Source organism: Lactuca serriola, chromosome 8 (genome assembly GCF_051521515.1).
Source record: "Lactuca serriola cultivar US96UC23 chromosome 8, Lser_US96UC23_V15, whole genome shotgun sequence".
NCBI classification, from domain to species: Eukaryota; Viridiplantae; Streptophyta; class Magnoliopsida; order Asterales; family Asteraceae; genus Lactuca; species Lactuca serriola.
Window position 1 is genome coordinate 21,543,022 of NC_136415.1, and position 9,961 is coordinate 21,552,982.

The following is a 9,961-nucleotide window of genomic DNA, read 5'->3' on the forward strand; positions in this document are numbered from 1 at the left end:
TCATGCAACTTAATTCACTTGACAATTAACAGAAAATAATCATCATTAACACATAAGGATCTTTTAACAAGCTTGGCAAGATAAATTAAACATAAATAAACAATTCAATTATAGCAATTAGTCTAATAATCAAAGCTTCATTCAATCATAAACGCAAAGTAAAAGGTTTTTACACCCATATCAGAAACTAAATACAGAAAAGTAACACAATGGAATGCTAAACATGGTCACGTTAACAATCCATATGATTACCGACATGTATCCGCTCTCCAATCCTTCCGATCTCCGCTCCTGTTAGCTTAACGGCCTTCCGGCCGCCTTCTAAACCCTCAAAACGGCTTAACAGAAGTTAAATATCGACTAAACTAAGTTGTAAGTCGAATCCCCCCTCCTGGTTAGCTGAAATTCGACTTTTATAGCCTTTGTAGCCGACTTACGTACGCTAGGCGTACGTAGGATTACGCGGGGCGTACTAAGGATAATTACGCGATTGAACATATCTGAGGCAAGTCTGTACACGGGGCGTACCCTTAAGGTACACGGGGCGTACTTCAAATTGGTCGTTACGCGGCGCGTAATCGCTATGGACGCGGGGCGTACTTGGTTTCTCAACATTCTTTTCTTTCTTTTAGCTTCTAAGCCCGGTTTCCGCTTCAGTCTTTTCTTTTGTGCTTTATCGACAACAAATAGCTGCAAAACATAATTCAAAGCATTATGAGTACTTTTTAGTTCTAAGAGAGAATAAATAAGGCCAAAATATTAAGATAAAGTGCATAAAAATACATATAAAAATACACATATCAAAATACCCCACACTTAGCCTTTGCTTGCCCCCAAGCAAATTTTAATTTTATTTTACCAATATCGCACTAAACAATCCATTTAAAACTCAGCCATTATGCCAAGACCTCAACGCATACATTTGTGTCTAAAATTTTCCTAATGTACCCCCATATTTTTAAATACTCACAATCTTCATAAACACTCGCCCACTTTTTCCGAACAATGCTCATTTTATGCAACCCTCCGAATCCATCCTCAGAAAACCTTCTAACCTCAAGGTATTTTTAGTTGAGCAACCTAAGCATGCATAATCTAGAATTACAATTTTTTTTTTCAATACCACTATGGAGCTTCTTTTGGAATTCTTCACTTCCTTGATAATTTGATCTTTGATTTCTTTGAATTCACCACCTTATTTGAATTGATTTCTGGTATCTTCAACTTTTTAGATTTCTTCAGAATTTTGATCTTTTGATCTTCACTTTATTTGCTCCAAAATTCTTCAAACTTTTTTCGTAATTATTTTTCTTTTTTTTTCTCACATGTAACTCACTCTTTTTTTTTCACTCAAAACCTACATGCTTAAGCAGAGGCGCTCAAGTTCAACCTTTATTGGTTAAAGATAAAAATTTTCCTGGATACATTTCAGGTTTAGGCTGCTAAACATATTGCATCCCTCAAACCAAGCGAGGTTATGTTTTTGTTCCATGATTTCACTAAAATAGGGGAAGCCACAAATGCACTATAACGTATATTGGCTCAACTAAACATTTGAGTTCTCATCTGATCATTTCATACAATATTAGCAAAATTTAAATTATCACTAGATTTTTCTAAATTAAACTATTATTTCAAGTTTTTTTTTAAATTTTTAAATTTTTTAAATTTAATTTACTTTTACCGACCCCCTACCCCACACTTATTTCATATAATGCCCTCATTGTATGCTAAAACAAATTAAGAACATAAAAAGGGAGAAAAAGGAACAGACTCCCCTGGGTAGTTGTGGCGAGATCGAATGGGGCCGCTACAAGTTGCTCCAAATATTACTGAAAGACTGAAAACTGGAACTGCTGCTTCTGAATTTGCCGAAAAATAAAATCAAGACCGCCATCTTCAAAATTGTGGTGCAAAAGATTGCAAACAAATGCAATGTGTAATAGCCATGACGTGGGAAAGTGTTGACCACGTTATGTCATCAAGTGATGACATCCTCTTCTCGCGATGAAAAATCCCCCACAACATAGGAAAGTGTCAACCATGTCATGGCAGTCGGGATGATACGTCTTCCTCGCGTCAAAATAAAACTCTATGGTGTGGGAACTGCTCATCCATATCATAAGAGTCAAAAAATCGTAAAAATGCCAATCTTCAAAACGATCGCTCACGAAATAAATATGCACCCCACACTTATGACAAATTGTGGGTCTTGATTATAATCTTCAACTCTCAAACCGCTCTCTCTAGCAACAGTCGAACCTAGCTGCTGAACTTACTGCCAGCTTTCTAAGGGCGAAAATTCTGCAGAAATCTAAACAACCAAAGAGCATCAACATGGAAAACAAAAGTAAAACAAACTAAATCCAAGTTTAATTACATACCAAATACTAAAAAAAACTAAACACAAAATAAATAAAATAAAAAGGATCACTCATCATCTCCATCATCATGTGGCTGTGTCCCAGAAGTACCGGCCCCATCAAATCGTGACTGGAATGGTGGTGGGTAGGGAACCGAATACTGAAACCCCTGGTGGGCAAAGAATGCGTTCAATGCATCCCCATACCACCTCTGTTGCCTGTCCACATGTGCAACATACTCGCTAAGGTTCTGGACCCTCATGTCAAGACGGCCAATACCCTGAGCCAGGTAGCGCATATCAATCTCCTGCTCAGGTCCCTGCTGCGCTCCCCGAGGAGCAGGTCTACGCCGTTGGACCCGTCTCGGCTGTGGCTCGGCGGCACCCTCCTCATCTGCCACATCATCTACCAGAACCCTCAAGACACCATTTCCACCCCGCTCTAATACGCGCATCGACTCTAACAGCTGAAGACTCATCGGCCTCATTTCGTGAAACACCATCGATCTCGTGATCTCACGTGTCAGCAACTGATATGATCGAGCTAACCGCATGACAAAATGCCCTCCGCATATCGGGCTATCCCCCCGAAGTCCCCTGGCCCTCCGTCCCAAATATGCAGCTAACGCAACTGGAAGGTTCAGGTGCCTCCCTGGAGTAACTAGTGCCCATAGGAAATATAAGTCTGTCGAAGGCACTCTCTCACTATTCTTGTGATGCGTGAGAGACATAGAAATCAATCGGTGCAACATTCGGTATGTAGTAGACCGAATCATCCCCCCTCGTGCGGTAGATGGTGTATAAACTCCTCCCGTAATCTCGGCCCAAAAAGTGTTCTCGTTATAGTCTTCCGGCCGGTCCATGAGACAATCAGCAAGGAATGCCGGGAAGTGGACACTTCTCGTCTCATCGACTGTGTAAATACCAACCCGAGTCGCAAGCTCTATCACGCTGCATTCCCAGCTCACTCCTCCCAGTCTGAAAGCAAAGGTTGTCCTGTCATCGAGTGCCTTCCTAGGATCATAGGAAACTGTAGCGTAGAACTCCAGCAAGAACTCCCGATATACAGGCTCCTGGATCCTGAAAAAACGCGCCCATCCCTGACACACAAACAATTCCACACCACTCGCGTCCGAGTGTGTGAATTGCAAAAATTCCTGGATCAATGCAGCAAGTCCAGTCCTGGTAGCCAATTTCCCAATCGAATGATGGTGCAATATCAATCTCTTTGGTGAGAAGCAAGCTCAAGTTGGTAACATAACGTGCCCGGGTTGCATCGTTCAACGTTTGTGGAAATTGCAAAAAACGATGATCGGTCACATCCTCGGGTGGGTTGGTTCTTTGTGTCCTTCGGGCCATAATTTGAGTGTCGAATTTAACAAGAACGAAGCACAATCGAAAGTTTTGGAGAGAGTTGCCGTCACAGCTTATGCGAGAAAGGAATTGGGTTTGAATATAACAGAGAAGTCAAAGGGTCAAGAGATATACCTGGTCGCTTATGTATGCGGGGCGTAACACAAGGGTACGCGGGGCGTAACCTCAACCCCCTGAAATATCCATCCGCGATCCGGGCACATTACGCATGGCGTAATCATACTTACGCAGGGCGTAATGAAACTTTCCTTTTTCTTTAATTTAACTTCCTTTTCATTTTAATTATATAATCTAGGGACTTTAAAACCTTATTATATTTTTTTTCTTTTTAATTTCTTAATCAATTCAGCAACTAATAACTTCACGATGAGTGATCAAAAAATAAAAAAACGTCACAATCACTTATCTTTTTCAAGATCAAACGACAATGGTTGATTAAAAACCTTTGCATGCAAGAATTGGTTTGCGAAAATACCCACTTTCGGGACCCGTTAGAATATTTCCTTTGTTTTCCTTGCACCTTTAACTAAAAGCGGAACAAGAAGTGACCTAACTAGTCAAGAACAGCAAGAGCTCGGTCTTCCACTTAACCACCACAATACGCCTTGCTATACTACGCCTTATGGATTGAGTTGGACAATTCAACAAAGTAGTAGGCTAAGCAGGTCAAGAATTCCCTAATCGCTTTCATTCTCGAAACCCATGCAAAAAGTTAAGTCAAGCAATGTGTACAATCCCAAATTCCTGCAAATAAAAACAAGAACCTTCCCGACAAGTGAAATGATATCAACGAAAATCAAACTAAAAATAAAAACTAACTAAAAACAAATAACAAATAATCAAATAAACTAAATTACTGACAAGCCGTTCCCCGGCAACGGCGCCAAAAACTTGATGTGCACAAAAGTACCCACTAATTTTAATATTTATGACCTAACAAACTTAGACTAACTATGCACTTATAGGCAGTGTACCTAGTCAGATTACAGTATAGCTTAGGTAAGTCGGGTGTCAATCACAGGGAACGATGGTGAATTAATTTAAAATATTTGATTATAGGTTACAGGTCACACGAAAAGAATAAAGAAATAGTTTAATAAATCTCAAACTAACAATTAATTAACAACTCTCGATAAACTAACAGGAAAGCAAATCTCTTCAGGTACTTTGGTTTAGATAAATTACACCTTAAAAAACATAGATAATTGCATACACAAATTCATTTATTCATGTTCACCGATTCCTAAAATGATTAGATTCGCGTTCACTATAACTAATCCTTTAGCAAACAAGTCAATTTAAACAGTGATCAGTTGATTAAACTAACATGCTTCCTAGTGTTCAGTTCGTATCAAGCAAGACTTGTAAATATAGTTAATCAAATTACTAATTCAATTTAACCTCTTGTTGATGTTCATCAAACAAGGCTCACACATTAACTTGCTTATTCTCAAGTTAATCCTAGTTTCACATTCGTTATTTCTAGACTTATAATCTCGATGGTCATCAAAAATCATAAGAGACAAGCAAATCAAGCAGATGTTCATGCAACTTAATTCACTTGACAATTAACAGAAAATAATCATCATTAACACATAAGGATCTTTTAACAAGCTTGGCAAGATAAATTAAACATAAATAAACAATTCAATTATAGCAATTAGTCTAATAATCAAAGCTTCATTCAATCATAAACGCAAAGTAAAAGGTTTTTACACCCATATCAGAAACTAAATACAGAAAAGTAACACAATGGAATGCTAAACATGGTCACGTTAACAATCCATATGATTACCGACATGTATCCGCTCTCCAATCCTTCCGATCTCCGCTCCTGTTAGCTTAACGGCCTTCCGGCCGCCTTCTAAACCCTCAAAACGGCTTAACAGAAGTTAAATATCGACTAAACTAAGTTGTAAGTCGAATCCCCCCTCCTGGTTAGCTGAAATTCGACTTTTATAGACTTTGTAGCCGACTTACGTACGCTAGGCGTACGTAGGATTACGCGGGGCGTACTAAGGATAATTACGCGATTGAACATATCTGAGGCAAGTTTGTACACGGGGCGTACCCTTAAGGTACGCGGGGCGTACTTCAAATTGGTCGTTACGCGGCGCGTAATCGCTATGGACGCTGGGCGTACTTGGTTTCTCAACATTCTTTTCTTTCTTTTAGCTTCTAAGCCCGGTTTCCGCTTTAGTCTTTTCTTTTGTGCTTTATCGACAACAAATAGCTGCAAAACATAATTCAAAGCATTATGAGTACTTTTTAGTTCTAAGAGAGAATAAATAAGGCCAAAATATTAAGATAAAGTGCATAAAAATACATATAAAAATACACATATCAACTGCCCAAGGGGCGAAGTGCAAAAGCTTGAGCAGGAGCTCTGGAATCTGAAAATGACTGGGTCTGATCTAGTCACCTACACAGCTAGGTTCAACGACCTCGCTGCATTGTGCCCTACAATGGTCAACCCAGAATCAAAGAAGGTTGAAAGGTATATTTGGGGGTTGTCACCCCAGATTCAAGGGCATGTCCTAGCTTCCAACCCTATCACCTACAACAGCGCTAAACGCCTGGCTCAGCGACTCATCGACCACGGGATAAAACACGGTACCATTGCAACTACCGCCAATCCATCTAAGGAGGCACAGAGCCAGAATAGGCCTTGGAACAAGAGAAGGGGGCAAACCCTACAAGAGAACCCCAAGAAACAACAAGTAGTAGCGATCCACGCTATTACTGTACCTACCAATACTGCCCCCACAAGCTCATACAATGGGAAACTTCCGAAATGCAACCAATGCAACTTCCACCACCACGATCTCTGCCGTGACCTTCAATGCACCAGGTGCAATAAGAAGGGACATACAGCCCGCTATTGCAAAGAGCCAACCCAACAACCCGCCCCCACTACTAATACCGGAGTAAGCCGCGCCTTCTTTGAGTGCGGAGACACGGGGCACTACCGCAGGGACTGCCCGAAGGCAAACAATAGGAATACCGGCGGGAGGGGCCGAGTATTTGCAATGGGACAAGATGAAGCCGTTGCGGACCCCACTGTTGTTACGGGTACGTTTCTTCTCGATAACTCGTATGCATGCATTTTGTTTGATAGTGGAGCGGAGAGAAGTTTTGTGAGTCACAATTTTAAAGTCCTGCTAAAGCCATTACCACAATCATTAAGTGAACCGTTTATAGTAGAAATGGCCAACGGTAAAACCGAAGGCACCAAGGAGATATACTTAAACTGTACTCTAACTCTAAACGATAATCCCTTTACAATCAGCCTCATGCCACTCTCGATTAAGAGTTTCGATGTCATCATTGGCATGGATTGGCTGAGTTCTCATCATGCAGACATTTTATGTTACGATAAGGCCGTTCGTCTTAATCTGCCAACCGGCGAAACTTTCATTGTCTTGGGCGACAAACCCAGTACCACTCTTCGTATCATCTCATGTATCCAAGCTCAGAAGTGCCTACGCAAAGAGTGTCACGCGTTTTTGGCACATGTTGTAGATGTGAAACGCGAAGTCCAGGACGTCAAGAATGTGCCCCACGTATGCGATTTTCCCGACGTTTTTCCCGAGGACCTTCCGGGAATACCACCCGCGAGACAAGTCGAGTTCAGAATCGATTTGGTTCCCGGAGCTACCCCAGTAGCCAAAGCACCCTATCGATTAGCCCCGGCAGAGATGCAGGAGCTATCCAGCCAACTGAATGAGCTACTTGGAAAAGGATTCATCAGGCCGAGCTTCTCGCCATGGGGAGCACCCGTCTTGTTCGTGAAAAAGAAGGATGGATCATTTAGGATGTGCATCGACTACTGAGAACTCAACAAACTTACCATCAAGAACCGATACCCCCTACCCCGAATCGACGACTTCTTCGACCAACTCCAAGGAGCCAACTACTTCTCCAAGATCGATCTGAGGTCGGGATATCACCAGCTGCGAGTCCTGGAGAGCGATGTTCCCAAGATGGCCTTCCGAACGAGATACGGACATTACGAGTTCGTAGTGATGCCGTTCGGACTAACCAATGCCCCGGCCGTATTCATGGATCTAATGAATCGGGTATGTCGTCCATTCTTGGATAAATTTGTGATCGTATTCATAGACGATATACTCATTTATTCAAAGAATAAAGAAGAGCATAGTCAACATCTGAGACAAGTCTTAGAGACGTTACAGACTGAGAGACTTTATGCAAAATTCTCAAAGTGTGAGTTTTGGATTAGAAAAGTGGACTTCCTCGGTCACGTAGTCAGCAAGGAAGGAATCCACGTGGACCCATAAAAAATCAAGGCTATCAAAAACTGGTCTGCCCCAACTACTCCAACAGAGATTCGCCAATTTCTAGGTCTTGCTGGTTATTATCGAAGGTTCATTCAGAATTTCTCCAGCATCGCAAAACCTCTTACCGCTTTAACCCAGAAAGGTGTGACCTACAACTGGGGAGAAAAGCAAGATGCTGCATTTCAGACTTTGAAACAGGCCCTTTGCAGTGCACCCATCCTTTCTGTTCCAGAGGGGACCGAAGATTTTGTGGTGTATTACGATGCTTCAAAGCAAGGACTGGGCTGTGTGCTAATGCAGAGGGGAAAGGTTATTGCATATGCCTCATGACAACTGAAAACGCATGAGGTCAATTACACCACTCATGACTTAGATCTTGGAGCGGTGGTCTTCGCTCTTAAAATATGGAGGCACTACCTATACGGTACCAAGTGCACTATCTTTACAGACCACAAGAGCCTCCAACACATCTTCGACCAGAAAGAGTTAAACATGAGACAGCGACGTTGGGTCCAATTGCTCAACGACTACGAATGTGAGATTCGCTATCATCCGGGAAAGGCAAACGTCGTGGCCGATGCCCTTAGTCGTAAGGAGTACTCTGGCCGAAGAGTGAAGTCATTAGCCATGTCGATCCATTCGCACCTGTCAGCACAAGTCAAGGAAGCTCAAATAGAGGCCTTGAAACCCGAAAACGTGACAGGTGAGACCCTTAGAGGAATGGACAAGAACTTAGAAATCAAGAGTGACGGAGCACGCTACTTCATGAACCGAATCTGGACACCCAAGTTTGGTGGATTCAGAGAGGTAGTTATGAGCGAGGCGCACAAGACTCCATACTCCGTACACCCAGGGTCAGACAAGATGTATCTAGATCTCAAGCAACTCTATTGGTGGCCAAACATGAAAGCGGAGATTGCTACCTATGTGAGCAAGTGTTTGACTTGCGCCAAGATAAAAATAGAACACCAGAAACCCTCAGGCCTACTCCAACAACCTGAAATACCTGAGTGGAAATGGGAGCAGATTTCCATGGACTCTATAACGAAACTGCCCAAAACTCAGGGTGGCCAAGATACTATTTGGGTGATCGTCGACAGACTAACCAAGTCCGCTTATTTCTTACCGATCAAGGAAACTGATAAGATGGAAAAACTATCAAGAACCTATATCCGGGAGATCGTACGACTTCATGGAGTGCCGATGTCCATCATCTCAGATAGAGACAACAGATTCACTTCCAAATTCTGGCAATCATTACAAAAATCCATGGGAACAAGGTAGGATATGAGTACAGCATACCACCCACAAACTGACGGACAGAGTGAGAGAACAATCCAAACCTTGGAAGACATGTTGCGAGCATGTGTAATCGACTTTGGTAAAGCATGGGATGTTCACTTACCATTGGTCGAGTTCTCTTATAACAATAGTCATCATACTAGTATCAAGACTGCTCCATTTGAAGCCCTTTACGGCCGTAAGTGCAGATCACCTCTGTGCTGGACAGAAGTGGGCGACACGCAATTGGCAAAAGGTCTAGTCCCTGATAGCACCCTCACTGGTCTGGAGATCATCAGAGAAACGACTGAAAAGATCGTGCAAATACGAGAACGACTGAAATCCTCAAGGGATAGGCAAAAGAGCTATGCCGACAAAAGACGTAAACCCTTGGAATTCCAGATTGGCGACCGTGTACTACTGAAGGTCTCACCCTGGAAGGGCATGATACGCTTTGGAAAATGTGGGAAGCTAAATCCTAGGTACATTGGACCCTTTGAAATCATTTCAAGCGTTGGTCCAGTGGCCTACAAACTCCAACTTCCGATCGAGCTTAACAAAGTACATCCAGTATTCCACGTGTCGAACCTGAAAAAGTGTTTGTCCGACGAAACACTAGTAATTCCACTCGATGAAATCAAAC